Below are 22,325 nucleotides of genomic sequence, written 5' to 3'. Positions count from 1 at the left end.
GTCCAAGTGCCGAGTCCTGCACTTTGGCCACAATAACCCCCTGCAACGTTATAGGCTGGGGATGGTGTGGCTGGACAGTGCTCAGGAGGAAAGGGACCTGGGCATGCTGGTTGACAGTCAGCTGAACATGAGCCAGCAGTGTGCCCAGGTGGCCAAGAAGGCCAATGGCATCCTGGCTAGTATCAGGAATAGTGTGGCCAGCAGGAGCAGGGAGGTCATTCTTCCCCTGTACTCGGCACTGGTGAGGCCACACCTTGAGTATTGCGTCCAGTTCTGGGCCCCTCAGTTTAGGAGGGACGTTGAGATGCTTGAGCGTGTCCAAAGGAGAGCAACGAGGCTGCTGAGGGGCTTGGAACACAAGCCGTGTGAAGAACGACTGAGGGAGCTGGGGTTGTTCAGCCTGGAGAAAAGGAGACTCAGAGGTGACCTTATCACTCTCTTCAGCGTCCTGAAGGGTGACTGTGGTGAGCTGGGGGTCGGTCTCTTTCTCCGGGCAACAACAGACAGAACAAGAGGACACAGTCTCAAGCTGCGCCAAGGGAGATACAGGCTAGAATTAAGGAGGAAGTTTTTCACAGAAAGAGTGATCAAATACTGGAATCATCTACCCAGGGAGGTGGTGGAGTCACCATCCCTCGATGTGTTTAAAAAAAGACTGGATGTGGACTTGGTGCCATGATCTAGTTGAGGTGTTAGAACATGGGTTGGACTCGATGATCTTGAAGGTCTCTTCCAACCTAGAAATTCTGTGATTCTGTGAATATAGCCGGACGGGACGTACATGAGCTTGTCTGGCCTTTGCTGCTTGACCAAATAGCAGCAACTGTGGAATTTTACCCCAGAGACACTTTTGGCTGGCTGGATGCTGCAGCTGGGTGCTTGGAGGCAAGTCCAGGCATGCAGGAGTTCAGGTTTACCTTTGGTGGAGAAGCTTTAAGGCGAGGTGAAGGAAAGGAGTTGGTTCTGATGGAGGGTTTCGATCCAGAGCTTTATTCCTGGCCCACAGGCCTCTGAATCCATCAACAGCTCCAGGAGAACTCCCAACCGCATGGTTTGCTCGCCCTTTTACCCGGGGGAGAGGGCGAGGGAAGGAACACGGGGGACCACCAGGCAGGTACGGGGCGGGGAAGTCTCAAGGGACTGAGGACACCTGGATGGCCCAATGTCCTTCCAGGAGGGGAGGGCATCTTTTGAATTCTGCCAATCACTCGCCGCCCTTCTGGAATGCCAGGATTGACAGACAGTGCTCAGCAGGGGTCAGGGTGTGGAAAGGAGGGATGATTGACACACCTGGCAGGGAATTATCAGGGAGGAACCTGGGGTTTCGGAGGCAAACCATGACATCACACCGCAACATACCACACTACTGAAAAAAAATACAGTACTACTGACTAAGATAACATAACACATATAGTATATTAATTTATATATATATATATATATGTTCATTTTAATATCTGTGAAGAGCCTATCCTGTAATATGTACTTTTCACAACACCAAAGAAGCCATTTGCACCTTTAATAGACAGCTGACAAGTCAGAAGGAAATGCTCACTTGTTCACAGGGTGAGAAAGAAAGGATTCTTCCAGATGAGTTAAAGTTTCAGAAACTTTATTTCTTTACAATCCTACTCTATAATCCTGTAGGGTGGTATTTGCAGAAAAATGGACAGGCACTAAATGAACCAGCCTAACCTCTGGAGCTAACTAAACTAACTAACCTTCTAGAACTAGGTCAGGTTTTTAATAAAGCTGCATTCAACTTTGTGGATAAAAAGGTGAAGCAGAAGAGTTGCTGACAGACAAAGGGGTAGCAACCCAAATAAAATGACCCTTACAGCATCTACCAATTAGATTAAGGAAAAGATGCGTGCTTGCCTCAGGACAAAATAGAGCTACCAGTCAAGAGATGCTGGACAAAGTGCAGCAACCAACCAAACAATGCATGTCTATAGAAACCTTTAGGATAGGAACTAATTATAAACTATGCTTAGAAGCACAATAAATGGCTTGTCCTTGATTCACATTGAATTGTGCAGTCTTTTGTCTTTTCTCCACATACTCCTACTCTAAATCCTACTCTACAGTCCTACTCTAAATCCTACTCTAAGATGGCTATGGAGAAAATGGTCCTGATATGATTATAGCACTGTTTGCTTCTCCATCCTCCTCTTCATTGAGATGATGAGTGGTCTCAGGGTGGATGCAGCCTCAGCTGATGTTACAAATGGATGCTGTTCACAAAAAAACCCCAAAAACCAAAAACAAATACAAAAACAAAAAAAAGAAAACAAACAAATTAAAAAACAAACCAAAACAAACAAACAAACAACAAAAAGACAAAGAACAGTGAAGAGTGAACCATTACTTTCCAAGCTCAGTACTTCACAGGCTCAATTGGGATTGCTCTGGGTCCTAAAAAGACCCAGAAAGAGGAGCAATGGCACCATCTGCTACCATCAGTCATGTGCAGGACCCTGCCATCACAGGCAAACCTGGCCCAGAATCCCACTCATCCATTTATTCAGGTTTGTTTATCTTGTTGGGATCTTTGCCCTGCCAGTGCTCTAGAAATGGTGCTTTCTGTCCCTGGGTTATCTTCCTTTCAGGAAACTCCAATAACTCACATAGGTCCCTGTCTTTGAAAGACAGGCACTGTGCTAATTCCCACAGGGACAGAAAGCAATGTCTACCTTTCCATGCCCTGCCCCTCGTGTGCTGGATGGCACCTTCCTTCCCAGCAGGGCCAGCCCAGTGGCACTGGGTCCTGCAGTTCCCTCTCTGCCACACAACCTGGCAGTAACCCTGGCGCAGTTCCCGTCTGCTTGAGTGTGCCAGGCAGCAGATGGGGCTGGGACAAGTCCCTCCCAGCTGTCCCTGTTTGCGTGCCAGAAACCTCCAAGGGTGGGCTGGGGGGCACAAACCAGGGCCCCTCAGAGGCTCACAGTGAGCCCCCACAGCCCCTCCTGCCACAGCCAAATCTCTGACTGCTCAGCTGGGACTGGCTTCCTTGGGTTCCTCCACCACCATTTCATGTCTCTGTACCCTGCATTGCTCTGCTTCAATTCTTTTGCCATTAGATAAAACTGAACAGTCCACCAAATTAGAAAAGACGGCAACAGAAACAGTCAGAGGACAGAGCACCTCTCTGCTCAGGAAATGCAGAGAAGAGGTGGAGTTATTCAGTTTTGTGAAGAATAGGCCCCAGGGAGACTTTATTGCCACTTTCCAAGACTTCAGAGTAGCTTTGAAGAAAGTGGGGGACATCTTTAACAGGGTCGGTTACAATAGGATATGGACAAATATTTTTAAACACAAAAGGCATCAAATCAGAGTAGGTCTAAGGAAGAACTTGTTTACTTGGAGCATGGTGCCACCCTGGCACAGCTTGCCCCAAGAGCTTGTAGGTGCCCCATCCCTGCAACCATTCCAGCTCCGATGGCAAAGGGCTTTGAGCAACCTGATCTCTTTAAAGATGTCCCTGCTCATTGCAGGACACTTGCACCACAGGACCTTTACAGGGCCCTGCCAGCCCAGCCCAGTCTAGGATTCCTCACTGTTTTCATTTGAAGAGCACCAAGAGTGGAGGTGAGGAGGAAGGGGGCTCATCTGATGCCTTGGACTTGAGTGGAGGAGGAGCCCGTCCCTCAGACCCTGTTTCACCTGCAGCCCCTTCACATTTTACCTGCAGGAGCTCCTTGGCAGACCAGCGCCGCGCCTCGTCTCTCTGCAGGCAGCAGCTCAGGAAGTCACGCAGGCAAGATGAGAATAGGTTGGGCTGCTGCAGCTTTTGTCTTCCTCCTGTGGCTATCAGGAGTTGAGGCTGGGGAAAAAGGAGACACCAGGCTACACCTGCTTCTTTCCTATCTGTAACTGCTCTCTTGGGTCCCATTGATTAAGCTCCACTCTGCAGTGGCAGTTTCTGCCCTGGCAGAGACACAGAGACGACTTTCCTTTACCAACCAAAAACCCAAACTCCAATGCAGCCACAGCTTTTCCAACATCCCACAGATCTTGCCTTGGCAGCTGATTTCATTGACTGACCTAGTTAGTGGGAACTACGTCACCACAAGCACATTTCCTTCCCTGAAGATTCATACCAGCTTGAGAGGCTTTTTGGAAGAAGGACTTTGCTATACTAACTCTACTATATCCAAGGATTAGTACATGGAAAAGTATCTCTGCAGTGCTTCTTGGTCCCTTAAGAGCAGCTGCCATAAAACAAAACTAATCAAGCTTTTTGCTTTGTTCTTGAAAACAATGGGAATTGGAAGGAAAGAAAGGAAATCCACCAGGTGTTCCTCAGGTAAGGAAACAAACATTTGGAATCTCATCTTCAACACAGACACATTAAGATGCATGCACAAATGTACTGGGATGAAGACGCCTCCTTGGACACACAGGAGCCACCTGCAGCTCTGTCTCTCAGCAGCCTGAAAATTTCTGCTTTCCTTACATGGAAAAGAAAAACTTTTCATGGTCAAATCAGAAGGAGAGGTTCCATCCCTACGGTCACCCTCTACTCATTTGGCTACTCAAGTCAATGCATTAATGGTAGGCCCATCCCAGAAAGTGCCAGGAAACAAATGGGAGGTTTTGGCAGGCTCTCCACATCACCAGGCTCTGGCTTGGTGACGTGCAGAATGTGGCTTGGGCTAGGAGAGAAACACGATCACTGAGTGTTTCAGCAGCACTGCACAAGAAGCAGAAGAGACTCTGTGGCCTTTACACCCTCATGCCCCAGTTTGAAGCATGTTTCCCAGTGAGAAGAAACTGCACAGTGGGGTAAGTTCCTCTCTAAAAACCAGGCCTTAGCAACTTTCTTGTGTTTGGGCTTCTTTTCTTCATTTCTGGAAATGTAACACCAGTTCTGAGAGGCTTGCCTTGTGGTTTTAGGGGCATCTTCACAGACAGACAAGTGGGAACAACTTGAAACCCAAAGCAAATGTTGCCTGAGAAGAGCTGGGGAGTGTTTGCCTGTGGTGAGGCTTGAGCTGTCTGGCAATCCCTTTCCATGATGTGCAGAAACATCCAGCTGCTCCCCAGAGCTCAGTCCCTCTGGGCACGCCGGCCTCTGGAAACACCTGACGATCCCAGCCTTTCTCCTGCTCAAGAGCATCTAACCTAAGCTGAGCTCCAGTTTCTTCAGCAAGGCCAAGGATGCTCACTTCCATGCAGCTGACAGTGTCCATGGAGCTCAGCAGGTCTTTCTGATACTCCTCAGGCCAAGGAATTACAGTGTAGATTGGCAAGACATTGGCTGATCGTTATCCAGTGTGGTTCGTGTGGAACCAAGCTCTAACATGCTGACAAGTCAGAGGGACAGAGCTCATTCTGCTTTTGCAAGATGGTATTTAGAAACATAGGACACCAACTTGGAACTATTCAAACCTCAACTTGCAGAATCCATCTCAAATAGACAAAAATATGAATGGCAAGAGGCCTTGGAGTCTCCATAAAAATGCCCACCACTGTAACGATAACTCTGTGCTTGTGGCACTGAAATAGATGGTGACCAAAGAGACTTTGCTATTATCCTCTTTAACCCAAAGGAGAATTTCAAATCCAGAAATGGCAATGCACTCCCCTTGTGTACAAATAATTTATGCGGCTTTCTTTCCTTTTCCCACATCACCAGAGGTGACAAAGAGGGTTTTATCCTGACTCTCAGCTGAGCTCAGCCACTGGCCATGGTGGGAAGCTGGAGTCCTCCCTGTCATTAGAACTGTGCAGGCCAGGGATGGCCCTGCTCCTGTGGTAAAGAAACACAGCACCGGTGTCAACTGCCCACGTTGGATCCCAGCCCAGGCACCTGCCTGCAAGCTCATCAACTTGTTAAAGTACCAAGAAACAGCCAAGGGTTTGGCAAACAATTCTAACTGCAGTCGGAGAAAAACACATCCTAAACTTATCCAGGCCACCCACACACATGACTGAACCATGTACAGATGACTTGAAAGCCTGAAAGTTTCAAAGACCCACAGCATTTGGAAAAGATGCTAGAGAATGGAAGAGAAGAGCTGTGTTTAAAAAATGAGAAAGCAAGCAGAACTGCTTGGGCATTGCTTTGGTAGTAGGTTTTTTCTCTTTTTCTTTTTTGTTTACTTTTCTTTTTCCTTGTTTTCTTATGTTTTGTATAAAATTGAAACTGGGAAGGTCTAACCTCCATTTCTCAGGATATTTATCACATGTCTACCCTCTCCACTGAAAAATTCTTGTCCTTCAGAAACAGAGTTCCAACATTGTTCAAAAAACAAGTGAGAAATGTCAGGCATGGCTGGAGGCCAAAATGGCAGGTTTCTGAACTGGTTAGGTTTCTGAACTGCCACTTCCCTTTCTGATACAACCAAAGCTACAGCAGATGCTGATGTGTTGCAGGGGCATTTTTAGAAGGAGACCTTGGTGGAAGTGGTGCCAGCAGATGGCAATGGGATTTTGTCCAATGGCACACAGAACATGGGACAGGTGAGAAAGACAGTGGGATCGGTGAGTATTTGCACCTTACCAAGACAGGAGTTGCATTCCAGTGAGGAACTTCTCGTTCCACCATTTCGATGCCCACGATTCCCAAAGACCATATGTCCACTTTGGGGCCATATGGTTGACCTGTCACCACTTCAGGCGCCAGCCACCCAGGAGTGCCGGCCACGCAGCTCCACCTGCCCTGCTCAGGGGTGAGCTGAGCAAAGAGGCCAAAGTCAGCTGTGGAGAAAACAACAAACCATGAAAGCCAGCTCCAATTAGAAAATAAAGCAAAAGAATTCCCCACTCTCAGGCTAAGAATGTGCTGTTGAATCTCCTGGAGAACTGTGCACGCTCGATTTCCTTGGGGCTTTAGCCAAGGGAGTATGGAATTGGCCGCTTCCAAAAAAACCCAGGTTTCTTAATGCTGCTCACAGCAGTGGACTTTATGCCCCTGAAGCTTTAGATTGTAGCTCCCTCTGTCTGGAAGGGACACACACAGAGCAACGCCACTCTTGACTGCTTGTGGTTCCTTATACCTCTGTGCACGTTGCAACTGTGCCTTCAGCTCGCAGCAGGGGTCCCTGCACTGCCACCAGCACCATTTCTGGGGAGCTGGCAGTCACTCCAAGCAGCCCCACACCCACATCCCTGGAACGCTGCACCTGACCAAGAATATACTGACCCAGCTTGACAGAGCCGTCGGTTTTGAGAAGGATGTTGCAGCTCTTCACATCTTGGTGGATGACGCGGTTTGAGTGCAGAAAATGCAGTCCTTGCAGGCACTGAGCGAGAAAACAGAAACAGGAGGGCAAAAATGAGTGATGTGATTTCATCACACAAGAAAGGAAACAAAGAATCTAAAAGATTCCCTCTCCAGGGGAATGGGGAGTAATGGCAGAACAGTAATGGCCACTGAGAGGAAGAGCTTGCTGCTCCAACACTTGCAGAGCAGGACCTTTCTAAGGAAAGGCACGTCAGCTTTTGAAAGAGCAACAGCACCTGCTGTTGTAGGCTGTGCCCTGCAAACCAGCCAGGATGACTCCTGCTGCAGTGAACGTGCTTTTTCCATGCAGAGGACAAAGGAGGGGTTTTGAAAGGAAGGGTCCCTCCCTTTGGTGTGAAGTGGATCACTTTTGGGTGGGAGGCTGCATGACAAAGATTTTCTTGCTGGCCTCAGCACAGGCTTGGAAGTATCCCACCAGTCACTTTCCGGGAGCAAAGAGCATTTTGGCTGTACTACTATCCTTTTCAGCGGAGGACTGTGAGACATGAGTCTTTTTTCTTTGCTGATCATTTCAAATCCTGCCACCAGCACCTTTGCTTTTACAGGCAAGGAATGCAGTGAAGACAGACTCCAGGCAAACATTTAGAGAGGCAAGGTGGAGAACAGCAAATACAAATACAAGAGACAGAGCGAGAATACAACAGCAGGAGATAAGAGTACTGGCACTGAGTACAGGGAGTGCAGGGGCACTGGCAGGCCTTTCACTTGAGATGCTTTTACTTGCCCATAGAATAGCAGCAACACAGAAACAAAGCTTGGCACAGGAAATCACTCCAGCTCTGAGCCCCTGTTTCCCAGACAATCCTGCCCAAGCCCTTGGAAACACGGATGGGATTGCTGACCTCCCGACTGATGGCTGCCATCTCATCTTCAGACAGGTAGGTCTTGCTGATGACATTGCTCAGAGTGCCTCCATCCATGTACTCCATAACCAGCCAGAGCTCCTCATCCACAAGGTAGCTGAAAGAAGGAAACAAGGGCGTGGAGATGAATGTACATGGCTAGGTTGCTGTGTGGAAAAGACGGGTTGATTCTTCTTTTCAGGTCCCTTTGAGACAAAGACAAAATAAAGGAATAGACATTCCCTCTTGGCTGAGCATTGTTTGCCATCTGTGCAGTCTCAAGGAGAAAGGCACAGCTGAGAAAAAGGAGATGTCTTAGATGGGCAGCAAGCAAAATGTGCAGTTTAGTAACAGCCCAGATAAAAAACCTGTCACGCATGGTGTTTCTGGAAAAAAAGCACCTAGTCTTCCTGGCATGCATAGCAATGGAAAACAGTGGCAACAATCCAAGGGAAATCCTTGTTAGTTTACCTGGACCTAAGAAGACACTTGAAAAAAATCAAGCTCCAAAACAAAGTGGTGGCTGTGAATATAGAGATCATTGATTTAGTAAGACACGACTCATCCGGGTTTTTGAACAATTTTCAAATACCATGTGCCAGCGAAGACTCATGCAGACAAAATGCAATCTCTTCCCATCCACTGGAGATGAAAAGAGCAATAATAATTAGCCAATAATTACAGCTCTATTTTCTGCCAGTGACCAAAGTGGGATTTTACCTTGCATGTTTGCAATATGTGAACAAACATTCATGGGACAAAAGCACAACTCACCTGTCTAAACAATTGACCAGGTTGGGATTCTTATTCACCTTCATGACCATGAGTTCATTGACTTTTAGTTCCTTCTTCCTCAGTCCTTGAAGATGTATTTTCTTTATGACCACCTAAAATGACATTGAAAATCAGTAACTTGAGAGGTTGGTGGCACGAGACCACAAGGCACATGGAGCGAGTGATTTTGCAATGACACAGCTGAGCTGTGCCAAACTGCCTTGTGATTAGGCACTGCAGTAATTAGGAACTGACGTTCCAACAGCCCATTTCTCTGCTCCCTTGGGAGCCACCTACAGGACACGTGGGGCCACTGACATTTTGCTTTGACCACTTGGTAACAGCAGTGTCTCAGTTATCACCCACAAAGCTCTGACCACACTCTCTGCTGCTTTGTTTGCGACTGAGAAGAAGCAATCCATGCCTTAAAACTCTGTGGATACATCCTGGGCTATGGGCAGGGCTTAGGGCTTTCAGGGACGCCTTGCAGATCTCTCCCTGTGTGCAGTTCCCAAGTGCAGCAGGTGGCTAAGGAACCACCAGTAACTTTCAGATGTATTTGCTGGCAGCCAGAAATGAGAATTCAGGACTCTGAAGCTGTAGCCCAAAGAGCAGTGAGGTGCTCGAAGGCACCACCTTTGTTTCAGCAATGGAGAGCGAGTGAGCGCGTCCTTCTCTGAAAGGAACCGCTGCCCTCCGTGCCTTCCTTCCGGCAGCTGAGGAGGACAAAGTCCCAAATGCATTTTGTGGGCTGGCACCAGTCTGTGCTTCTTGTGCCTTTTCAGCACAGCTCTGCCCAAAGCTCCAGCCACAGCTCACACCAGAGGGGAAAGCCCTCGAGTGCAGCAGAGTCTGCAGGTGCTGTTGACAGTTACCTCTCCTCCTGTGGCAGTGTCGAGTGCTTTACAAACATCTCCAAAAGTCCTAGAAACAAAAGAGAAGCAGAGAAAGGAGAAGCCATTTAGATCTTGCAGTGAAAGCCAGCCCACGCAGGAGATCTGTGCTGTAAATGCCTAAGACCTGCAGGACACTGGAAGCATGGAGATGTCTTTGACAATGCCTTCTGAGCACACTTAGAAATTCTGATCAGCACTGACAATCTAAGCCCAGTGCCTGAACACATTTGCAGCTTGTCTGACTTCACACTTGATACCTATTCCACCAGCAAAACACCTGATGCATAGTTTGGTAAAATTAACATTGCTTGGACTCACCCACTGCCAATATTTTCCAGTTCAATGTATTTTATAATAGGATTTTCCATCTTCGCCATTCTCCCTGAGGGAAACAAAATGCAAGATGTTCACTTTAAAGCAGAGATCCCAGCTTCTAGGAGATACAAGAGGCAGCCCCACTGTCTGGGGCTCTGAGCCCTCCCTTTGTGGACAGCTGGCTAAGAACAACAGGAACAGGAACTGGAACAACAAGAAAAGAACAGCAGGTCCACAGCACAAGTGGCTGGCACAGAGACTGATTTCTAGCATCCTTTGAAGTGAGAGACCTCTTGACAGCAGACACACAGGGAAGCACAGGGAGATACATCCAGAGACTGAGACCAGAAGAGAACACCTACCAAGGCAAGTAAGTTTGTCATCTAGAAACATTAAGGAGAGCTGGAACTAACAGTGCCTTTGTTTTCTTGGGAATAAACACTGTGAGATTTAGAAAAGGTTTCCTACTTGCTAAGATTAAATGCACCTGGACATCTAGAATCAATTCCTCTGAACAGATGTCAAGTTCAGAACAGGAGGAATTATTGCCAAGTGTTCCCATCTTTTCCAGCTTGCAGCAGTTTGCCAGAAGAATGCCTCTGCGTTTGTAAACCAGAGCAGCTCATGCTAGAAGCAATCCCGACGGGGCTTTCAGCATCAGGGCCCTCACCCTTTATGAGCAGGCTGAGCTCAAAGACGCCCTTGCCCGTGCCCCGCGTGAAGAACCACGCCGCTTCTCTCCACCCCGACAGCGCGGATCAGTCGCTCCCATTGCACTCGCCCTCTCGGCACCGCACACGTCCCCATCCTCCCAACTCGGCACGGCGGGCATGGGCACAGAGGACAGCAGTGCTCCTCAGGCGCCCTGTGACACAGAGAGCTGCCCAGAGGAGATGCTGACCCTCTTGTGAGTCCGGGCCGTGCGACGCAGCAGCCGGCCCAGAGAAGGGGCTGCTGCCTCAGGCAGCTCCGCGCTGCAGCAGCCGGGCAGCAGCGGGACCCTCCCAGCTAAGGAAGGCTCCAGCCTCTGCACTCCCACCAGCCCTCAGGGGCAGGGCAGCGACCACAACAAGGCTGGCAAAGCCCAAGCATGAGCACTGACAGGCACTGACTGGAAGAAACCAGAGTGAGCCTGAGCCCTGTACAAGCTGTTGCCCCCATTCAGGACACAACACGATGGGCTTTGAGATCAGCCACACCGAGGCGCAGATCAGTGCCCTTTTTGTCCCAACAGGTGATGGTAGACACAGAATCCACTGGGCTCTCTTCTCAACCCTACCAGATCTTCTCTGAGAGCACAGCACTGGCAGCTGTTAAGGGCAAGAAGCAGATTCATTGGGTTGTGCTGCAGAATCACAAAGGGCTTGATGTGTTCTCCTAGAGACTGATCTCAGCAGGGATTCTGCCAGTGGCTAGGACTCAAGCAGTCACAGCCTTCTGCTGATCCAGGAACAATGCCTGCTTCTGCCTTTGGCAGAGAGGGAAGCCCAGGCAAACTCCAGCCAGTCTAAGCTGCCCTCAGAGGCAGCAGGAACACCCAGAGCTCTCTCTTGCTGCCTCGGAGCAACGCCAGCACTTCTGTGACACTAAACCGAGGAGAACCCTTTGGTACAGCTATGCTGACACGTGCACACAATACACTGTCCCTCAGATAAGAAAGATACCAGACGTACTCAGTTGCTCCAGGGAGTCACCCGCCATCTCCTGTTGCTGAGCAGCAGCTGGGTCAGCATGGGAGGTGAACCAAGTGCTCAGGCCCCACTTCTTCAGCTGGAGAGCAAAGGCTCCTTGGGATGGCACTGCTGCTTCTGCAGCAGCTTCAGTGTCAGAGTCGGTGTAGGTCTGAGACAAGAAATGAGTTTATGTCAGGAAGGTGTGGCAGAGATTGCCCTGAAATGCAAGAGAGATTGCCATTTGAAATGTAAGCCCTTAGGAAGCTGCTGTCAGCCACATGCAGAGCTCTTCAACTGGATTGCTTTGGATGTCCACTTGTGAAACCAAATGGTCAAAACCAAAGGCTGGTTTTACTCGAGGTCATAGCCAGTTTCTTGTTCTAAAGGATGACTGCAGCAACGACCCCTCCGCTTCCTCCCAAAGACTCCTTTCCCCCTCCTAGGTCTGCAGATACATTTGCAGCTCCTCATTCTAATGTTCTACCTCCTGCCATGAAATTCTCTTTTTCTGCACCTTCCTCGGGATGTGCTCATCCTGCAGCATCTCTGGATGGTTCAGTTCCTGGGCCTCATGCCAGCCTCGGGGCTCTTGGTTGCCCATCATTTGCTGGAACTCTCTGCAGGCTGCCAGGTAGGATGGCAACACTTCCACCTCAAGTCAAAGAGAACAAAGCAGTCAGAGACTACAGCTTGTCCCCGTCAGCCAGGAGTCATCGACTGGGAAGAAAGTAAAGAAAAGGACAGGAGCAGATTCACAAGGGATACAGACAGCTTGTAGCTCGTATTCCAGATCTATGTGAGTGACCATGTTCACCTGCAAAAACACCTCAAGAAACAAGGTCACCTGGAAGAAGCCAGCAGGAGTTCATTCGGATGAGTGCTGGCTAAATGGCCAAGGGAGTAATGCCACTGTCTAGAGCATCAGCTGAGATTCAGCAGACCAGGAAGTGCCCTTCAGAGCAGCTCTGACAGAGGCCTCATCAGGATGGCCTCAGAGGCATCACCCACCCCCTGCTGCTCTGCACTGGAAAGGCAAGGAGGGCAGAAACCACCCCTTGGGTGACTGCAGTGGCTATTGCTGTTTCACTCACTTGCTTTTCTAGAGCCTTTTGTTCCTGAAGGAGGCGATTAATTTTCTCTTTGGTGATTTTAATTTTTTCGTCTAGCCTCTTCTTCCTTGCCTTGATCCTAGCCTCAGTTTCCTGCAGCTGTGCCTGCACCTGTTCATCAATTTTCTGTAAACAACAACGGAAAGGACTCTCTTTCATGAGTGGAGTGGCTGCCATTCCTTCATTCACCTGTTTTTGTTGATTGCCCCTCTGCATAGGGAGATTCTTCTCCTCTTGGATGTCTTCATTCCTCCTCTTTGCTGCCATGATGTCACTCTGAGCTTCAGGCAGCTCTGCTTGTGGCTCTGCCTTGATGTTCTGTACACACAAAAGCAGAGCAAGTGACTGAGAGCTGCCATCAAGATCAGCTTTTCCCTCTTTTAGCCTCAAAATCACATTTATTCAGCCCCTTCTTTCTGCTTCCCTCCCCAGCTCTGCTTCCACTGTAACCATCCTGTCCCGGTGCTGGTCTCTGCAGATTCCAAGGCTCTGTCCTTTCAGTGCCTGTGGGACTTCCTGGCCTCCTCAGTCCCAGGAGCTCTGGTTTATGCCCCTCTTCCTGCCCTTCCCTCTGTCCCCTGGCCAGTCAGGCTTACCTGGCCATTCTCCTGTGGCTCTTCCACCTGCTGCCTGAGCTGCTCTTCCTGCTCTCGGGCAGGGAACAGCTCTCCCTGAATCTGGCATGGCATCTCAGATAAGGCAGTCTGCTCCTGCTCTTTCTCTAGAAGCACCTGCACAGAAAGCAAGAGAAGATGGGTTTCACCTTCCCGTACGACCTTTGTGGGCCAAGACTCAAAGACTGCTGGGCTCACACGCTCCCAAAGCACTGTGCTGCTGCTCTGCTGGGTCCTTCTCTGCCCGTGGGGAGGCACAGATTCCAAAGTGACCCTGGCCCTACAATCAGGGGCCATCTGGGGCTGAAGCTCCAACAGCCTCTCAGGCAGCTGACAGGGAAGGTGTGGCATTTCTCAAGGGTCTGGTGAGGGCCTCCCTCTGCTTCTGCCATGTCCTCTTTGTCTTTCAGTGGTGACTGACACCCCGCCCTGTCCCACAGCTCCATCCTGGCCCTGCAGGTGGCTTCCTGGGTGAGCTCACTCCTTGTGAGAGACACTTCTGGAGTTCACATTCCCTTCAGGCCTGCACCAGCATTCCTCCTTCCTGACATCTACACTCTTGTTAGAAAATGGGTCATTCAGGAGATAAGGATGCATGCAAAGATCTCTGATGGAAGTCAGAGAACCTCTATGGCCATCTCAGTATATGGAGGAGGACCAAGGTGTTTCTTCTCCCTCTTTTGTCAACTGAGAATTCTGACCAGCAGTAACAGAGTTTCTCATAAGGCCCCATTAACAAATGCACTTACACAGCCCTGGGGATGCCAGCGAAGGAAACCATGTGTCATGTAATGCATGTATGGGCAAAGTCACCAGACCCCAACTACAGCATGGGATAGTTCCACTCCCTTAGGACATGCAAAAATTTAAAGGATAAAAAGAAGGCTTCAGGTCAGAAAAGGCTGGAGTAGGAAAACATGAGGGGAAAAAACAACCATCTCTGGAGGGGGAAACATCTCTGCCTGCTCAGGATCAGTCAATGGAACTTGTCTCTACTCCTCTCCTGAAGGGATGCCTTTAGGTGAGCTTTGCATCTTCCACTGCTTTGGAGCAGAGCCAGGAAGATTCAAATAGATAGACAGACAGACAGATCTCACTTTTATAATCTCTCTTTACTGTACTGTGGTATTTACATTCTTTGAACACAGAGAGATATAATTCTCTCTCCTAGGTTTTTTTTAAGGGGAGGTAGTGAGAAACTTAGAGAAGAAGAGAAAACAATTATTATCTCTACTTGCTGTTCTTGTTGTTTAGTACATGTAGAATGTGTTCTAGTGATTGTTTACTGAAAGTGATTTGTTAATTGGATTTTAGTGATAGTTGTTTAGCTTGATTAGCTAATTAGATAAAAGCTGTGTCATGACTGTCTGGAGACAGTCACAAGTTTTTCTTTAGTAGCTTTTTAGTATAGTATCTCTTTAGTATAGTTTTAATATAGTACTAGTGTGATATAACGTAGCTTAAGAAAGCATTTGTTTAACCTTCTAAATCATAGAGTCAAAGCACATTATTCACCACGTGGGGGTCACCCTGAATCAATACTGTCCTTTCTGTCGCTACACACATCAACACTCGGTAGCAGTGCCCCGATCTGCAGCCATCCTGAACTTGCTCTCCTGTTGCTTCAGTAACCCACACTCTTGGGGAATCTGGAGCGTGTGGGTCCTTATGGAATGCAATCAGACCCAGAGCGTTGCACTGGGAACTGCACTCTTTGTGCATCTGTGCTCGGGCAAGTTCTTCTCTTGGACTCGAGCACACTGATGGTGCTAAAGTGGCTGGAATCAGAAATGCAGCCCAGCCCCTCCCAGCTCCTCTAATCTCTGAGCACCAGCTGGAATGCAAGGGCATTGATTTCCTGCTCAATTCCCAAATACAACACACACTGATTCCCTGGGCTGCCAAAAGACACGGGAGCTGTTAACCTGAAAGTGATGTGTTTCCACCAGTGCTGGAAAAGGGCAGGAAAGATTGAGAAAAAGCTCCCTTGCTCCCTGGAGAAGGAGAAATTACACAAGGCTTCTCCTTCTAGCAAACAAACAAACAAATAAACAAAATATGAAAGTGTTACCTACTCCAGTGTCTAAAGCACTTGGATGCAGTGAAGGGATGTTTGGCAGGGAAACAGCCCTTGTGCTGAGCATTGGATCTATGGATCTAAGGCAGGGATCTATGGAAGTCTGCCTGAAGGTCCCTCATGAGCCCCCATTGTCCAGGCTAAAGCTCCCTCAGCACCTCCTCGCTGGCCTTGTGCTGCACCCCCTTGCCCAGCTCCCCTGTCCTTCTGTGCACGCGCTGCAGCCCCTCAAGGACTTTCTGCTTCCCAGGGCCCACAGCTGCACCCAGCACTGCAGCGGTGGCCGCAGCGCTGCCCAGCACAGGCCACGCTCGCTGCCCTGCTCCTGCTGCCCCCCTGCTGCTGACACGGCCACCGTGCCCTGGCCCTTCTTGGCCCCCTGGCCACACGCTGCCTCATCTTCAGCGGCTCAAGGCCGCCAGCCCTGCGTCCTTTTGGCCCACGCAGCTCCCCAGCCACAAAGGTGCCCATTTCACTTCAGATACAGCAGGCATCATTGCAAGGTGTACATCCTGGTTTTAGCATTACAAGACAGCAGTCAAGGACTTGCAGCTTTGCTCCCACTCCAGGCTCCAATGCAGTTTTCAAAGCAAACTACACAATAGAAGGTATCAACAGACACATGCAATGTCTGGTTTTTGCCTCAGAAGAAGGGTTCAGAACTACTCACTTTGTTTCTTTTGCCACACTAGACAAGAATGGCCCCCCCCCCCAGCTTCATGGACAACACAGTCATCTCCTTGCAGCTTATCAAAGACCAAGAAACAGGCAGACTCAGAGCACCTATCTGCTCTGCTACTGGCTGCTCTGCCTGAAGAGGCAGAAGAGCAACCTGACAACAAAGGCACCAAAATCCCTGACTTCAAGCAGCAGCTCTACATCCCCAGCGTGTCTCTGAAATAGTCCCAAGTAAGCACACCCAAGAAGTTTGTGGGGACAAAGCACCACAAAGAGCTTGTGTGGTCAGATCAGCATTTTTTTGTGCCTGCAGCTACTTGGCCAGTCCGTGCAGGGGGACAGGTCCCTCCACGCCACAGTGTCCCCTGGGTATCTGACAAGGCTGAGCACAGTGTCTTTGACATGCTCCCTGCTCTGGGATCAGGCAGCATTCATGCTCCAGGCTGGCCCCTGTCCAAATGCCAGGAAGCTGCTGCCTAAGCATGACAGATCAAAGCCCATTGTCCAGCTGTCACAGGCTGGGGGCAATCACCAGGTCCTGGCAGGACTCCAGCACTCAGCATCCTCAGCCAGCAACAGCAAGTGCCGGCTGGTCAGAAACTTGCAGCTCTGCCTTGCACCAAAGACAGCAGCACACACAACTGGCACTTACTGGCTCAGAATGGTCAGGCTGTGGTGTGACCACAGCTGGAGGCTGGCGCTCATCCACCTCATTTGCCTCCTCTTTGGCCTCCTCTCCATGAGCAGAGGGAGCCAGAGGAGAGACTGCTGTTGGTTCTGTGATCTGTGGACAGACAGCAGTGTGAGGGACAGAAAGTTACCTATAATTTATAACCTTATTTCTATTCAGCACTTTATTCTATTCAGCTCTATTTCTACAACCAGCTGTACTAAGGACAAATCAGAAACTTTGAGAACAATGGGATTCTAAGTCACTGTGACTGAATTTAAATGGGCTAATTCAACAGAATTGCTAATAGTTCTGAATTAGACATTATGCCCTGGCTACTATCAAGAAGCAACATTCTCTCTGCAAAATGAGCTTTTCATTCCTTGAAAGTTCTGAAATGGAAAATCAGGAAAAAGCCAGCGATGCCTTTGTTATTGCTGCTGCAGACATGGAAATAGATTTTCTTTCAGCCTACCCAGCTGGCCCTCTACACTCTGCGGCCACAGGCCAAGCTCACAGCTTGCTCTCCAATTCTTAAGCACCAGGAACATGAAATGTTCCTTTCTCACTCACCTCAGGATCAGCACCTCTGAATACACGGATCATGTGATCTGGAGTGGGCAAGGGAAAATGAACAAGGGCTGTGAGAAAACTGCCTGGGCTGCTGAATCCCACAGAAGAGAAGAAGTCAACCCAAACAGAGAGTATTTTTCTTTATCAACATCCCTCCACGTGACATACTTCTTTCACACAGCCAGCAAGAGATCAGGACAATAATCTTGGTTGTGCCTACACTTCGGCCTGTTTAGCCAGTAAATGAATACAAACGTGATCAAGGAAATGCAAATTGTTCTTCAACACTCAATGCTTCTGTTCTGTTCAACAGATAAAGCAGCTCTTGTTCTCTTGTCTTTCAGGTACTTTTTTAAAAAACAGAAGTTGCATGCACTAATTCCCATTAAGTTGCTGAAAACAGTCACCCAGAAAAGCTTCCCCAAAATCCCCCTGAGCTGTGGCAGTTCTACTGTGAAACAGCACAGCAGCAGCTCCAGGGCTCAGGAGCAGACACTCATGGCTTTAGAGTTTGCACTTCACTGCAAAGGGAATCACTATTTTAGCACTCAGTCAAGGGTCAAAATAGACAGTCAAATCCTTTCATTACAAAATTTAGAATAAAAGAAGCTGTCCCTCAGTTCTGGGGAGAACTACAAAGTCTTTAGAAGGCCTTCTGAGAAGGCCTCCCAGTCTGCATTTTGGAAGTTGTCCTGCTTGATCCAGCAAACTGAGGAAATGACAGACTCTGCTGCCACAGACTCTCCCATGGAGGGAACGGAAGCCCTGCAGGTTCCCTTGCAAATGCTGCCCCTGTGGCTACAGGCACCCCCTTTTTAGCTGAACGCCCTGACAGGAGCTTTACCAAACCACTGGCATCCTAATGCTCTTTCTCTTTCAAAATCAACCCAGTCACTAAGAAAGAGCAGGAAGACATGCAAAAGCCAGGTTAGCTTACACCCTAACCTAAATAGAGTTGAAACCTCTACTTACTTGCCAGGCTAGTCATGAAATAGGCGGAATAAACAGTGCCATACATGGTGCAAACTGCAGCAGCGAGTTGCTCAATCATTGTAGCACTGTTGTTCAAGTTTACCCCAACACTACAAAAGCCAAGACTCCTGTCAGTGTGCAGCTACACACTGACAAAGGCCACAATCAGGAGGATGCTCCTGATCTCAGCAAGCCCTAGGGCTGCTCTGGCACTGAGGCCTTCCGTGCAACAAGGCAACCTTCTGATGTCACCACGACGATGTGGCAACCATGCCCTGATATCACAAAGCAAAGTATGACAAAGCAAAGCATCACAAAGCATGTTAGTCTGTGAATTTATGCAAAGCAGTAACCAACCTCCCCTACAGCAAACACAAAATGGCCTCGGAAGTTCTCCTCTGACACAAAGCAGCACAAACTCCCCCCATGGGCCAAACCCTGTTGTTCAAGGGATCCAAGAGGAACTCCAAGAGTGCCCCAAGCACCTACAGCCTGTACCCCAAGTGAGCATTCAGATGGGACCCAAGCAAAGGAAACCAGACCAAGAAAATGGCCCAAAGCATTGTACAGAACCAGGAGAGAAAGCACTATTGGCATAGCAGCTGAAGTAATTCCTAACCAATCACCCCATATATCTGCATGTTTATTGGATGTTCCCAGGGCTGCTGTGTATGTACATCTCTTCCCCTGCTCTGCCTTTCTTCCCCTTTGGCAGCAGTGGAACTGGCAGCATCTGCCCGCCAGCAGCAGCTGCTCCAAGCTGGGAACGCGGCTGGCGGTGCTGATTTCCAGAGGCTCCTGTGTCCCAGGGAAGCCAAGGCAGGAGCAGCTGAACGGCGCTGGCGCTGCTGCTGCTCTGTGCCAGAGAGCCCCGGCTGGGCAGGGCACGGTGCCCACTGCACTGCGGGCTCCTTCTCCTGCCAGAGCTGGGCACACCTGGGAGCAAGGCATGGCAACCTTTGGGCAAACCAAGGGGTTTCTGGGGCTGCACTGCTCTGCACACACCCAGCTCACCTGCAGCACAGAACCTTGGTCCCCCAAAAGGTAAACAAGATGGAAACAGCTGGAAAAGATCTCATTTCAACCATTCTTTATGCTTCAATAGAAATGACCAAAATGAAAGTTACCGAGCAGGGCCTGATCCACACTGCCAGCTCAGTGTGAGAAAAGAGGCATTACTTTATTTCAGTGCTGGGTGCGTGGGGAATCACTTCCCTGAAACATGCACACCCACGTGTGTGTATCCATGGAACTAAGACATTCCTTTCATTACTTTTATTCATTACTTTGCTCAAACTCACAGGCTAAACATTCTCACAAAGTATTTGACATGTTTAAATCACTTCCCCAAAATTACTGACATTTAGAGTAGGGGTCTCTTGAGGGTCTCTGCTGGTCATGTGGTGAACATCCCATCCCTCAAATTCTCCTTCCATGGTTAAGAGCCTTCTTCTCCTTGAATGCATTGCAGCTACCTCCTCAGTAGGCCCACTGTCTTTATTCTCAAGGCTAAGATATCCACTTGCACACATTAACCACTGGTGTGAGGGAAGGTATGACTCAGCACCGCCTGTTAAAGCTTAACAAATTCACCATTTGTTGCAGGTAAACACTTCCCCAACGTCTCTCCTTCCTTCTCTGGGAATCAAACACAAGCATTTTGTGAGCACTGAGCCCAAGGCCGCCTCCAACCCTCCTGTCACCCACCAGCCCTTCTCTCTTCACAAACAGCAGGTCCAGCAGTGCCTTCCCTCACTGGCTCAGTCACCAGCTGTGTCACAAGTTCTCTGTCACACACTCCAGGAACATCCTGGGCTGTTTGCTCTCCGCTGCACTCTGTTGCCAGCAGACATCCCCACCCTGTTCCATAGCCCTTGCAGAACCCTGCACCTGCTATCCCCGGGCACCTGGGAAGGGGAGGCAGGCACGGAAGAGATGCACCAGCTGCACCGGGCAGGAACCAAAACCCTCTCGCGGCACAGCTGCTGGCCTGTGTCTGGCACAGCTCCGGCTGCCCCACTCCTCATGGGCTTTTGGCTGGAAATGCAATTGCACTTTCTGCCTCATGTAGAAATACCAGGGCTGCACAAACAACGGCCAGCAGGCCACATCCCAAAGGCACTGCAGCATGGAGTTGAGAAGGAAGAAGACCCTTCCCCAATTCCTAACCATACCAAAAAATACCACCATAATTGGGACTTTTAATCTTCTGAATGCAGAGTTGATTCACAGGGTGACAAGGGAATCTTCCAATGGAGTTGAAGTGTGGTAGAGTTTTTATTCTGAGTCCTATTCAGACTGTTGATTTGAAAATTTATTTTAAAATATTTTTTAAAAGGCTGTGCAGTCATATGGTTTTGTTCTAATACCAAAATGGCTAGATTTAATTACATCCAAACTGATTAGTCTGTAAAAGCTTTCCTGCAGAATAGCCACTAAACAAGAAATGAAAATCTGTGGACTGTTGACTTTGCAAAATTCTACTAAATTTATCACACAATGAGGCATTTTTAGTTAGATCATAGAGCAAATTAATTCCTATGGATAACTTGATTTGTATAAACCTGTTGATTTCAAATTAAAATTGCCAGCATGTACTAAGTGGAAATCTGAATACTCACTTCTATGAGGTCTGAATTATTAGATAGTCATTGTTCACCATAATAACAAAAATTAACATTCTGGCTATTTTTTTTTACTTATCGTCAGCTCTTCAACACTCTTTGTAACATCAGAAAGAGAGTTTGTAGCAAGGTGAACCATGGGTTGGTGGAGCATTGCAGAAGGCTCCTGTGTCAGCACTAAATATTCACATTTACCATGGCATCACTCCTTGCCTTTAATTCCAAGCTACAGCTCAGTTCCTGCAGTATAGATTCACACTTGTAGTCTGTATTTGCAGCTGGTTCTTACTTCCCTGTCCAGAAAAAAATCATGCTTGGATCTCAAATCAAAATGAAACAAGGAGAGAGTCAGGTTCTGGATAGGTATAGCAAGAACTAAGAGATTCTTTTTGCAAATATGTTGAAAAGTTGTTTGTAGATACTGCAAAAATGGCAGATTAAAGACTTGCACTCTAACTTGCAAGCTGAGGTTTGCCTGTTATTTCTGGACTGATTTCTTGAGGCCAGACACTGAACCTAATCAGTAAGAAAATCAAAACCACAGGAGTAGTTTGGAGAATATTGTAAATTATTCTGTCATGATGCTTTTTGCCTAAAAGTTCTGGCCATCATCCGATTGGAGTAATTAGAGGAGATCGAAGCCATCATTCTGTGCCTGTGCACACAGTTCCTTCCCAGGAGCAATCCATGAAGCAACGCTGACGAATCCACACCAGCAGCTGTTGCCACACAGTCATGAAGCAGAGAATATGTATTTCTGCTACACTTGGACAGCTGAAGATGCCTCTGCTGAGCTAATTTTAGTGACTGCTCACCACAGATGAGACCTTGTGGTCAGTCTCCAACAAGTCAGGGCAGTTAATATTCTGCCTAAATGAAGTAAGTCTAGCAATACATAGGCCATGGAGCCTGAGGAAAGCCAGCAGCTGTTTGAGATTTAATTTGTTTTATCTTTCTTTTTACTAATTTATTGCAGTCAATTATTTAAAGAATGGAAACTTTTGGCATACCATTGGCTGGAAGGTTGGTCAATCTTCCATTCATGACTCCTCTGAAAGCATCACCCCAGTGTTTTTATCAGTAACTCTTCCATTATTATGGCTCACACAGCATTTCCTGCAGCTCTTCCTGGAGTCAGGGAAAGGCACCAGGAGAAGGGGGAGAAAGCTGTGTGCAGAGACTGTGTCAGATAAAGAGACATTTGTTTCCTCTTATTTGACTGAATGGCTGCAGGAACCTCGCTAGCACTGCTAGCACTG

At 48.4% G+C, this 22,325-nt stretch overlaps 1 pseudogene; it reads right to left on the bottom strand.

Moving 5' to 3' along the window:
- Nucleotides 1-1,624: 1,624 nt before the first annotated feature.
- Nucleotides 1,625-22,110, bottom strand: LOC139604239 (serine/threonine-protein kinase PAK 3-like; annotated as a pseudogene).
- Nucleotides 22,111-22,325: the final 215 nt, after the last annotated feature.

This window comes from Agelaius tricolor, unplaced genomic scaffold (assembly GCF_023055355.1).
Source record: "Agelaius tricolor isolate 1412-34295 unplaced genomic scaffold, bAgeTri1.0.p SCAF_48, whole genome shotgun sequence".
In the NCBI taxonomy this organism is placed as follows: domain Eukaryota; kingdom Metazoa; phylum Chordata; class Aves; order Passeriformes; family Icteridae; genus Agelaius; species Agelaius tricolor.
The sequence above is the reverse complement of the archived record's forward strand: the minus strand, read 5'-3'. Positions and strand labels throughout refer to the sequence as shown.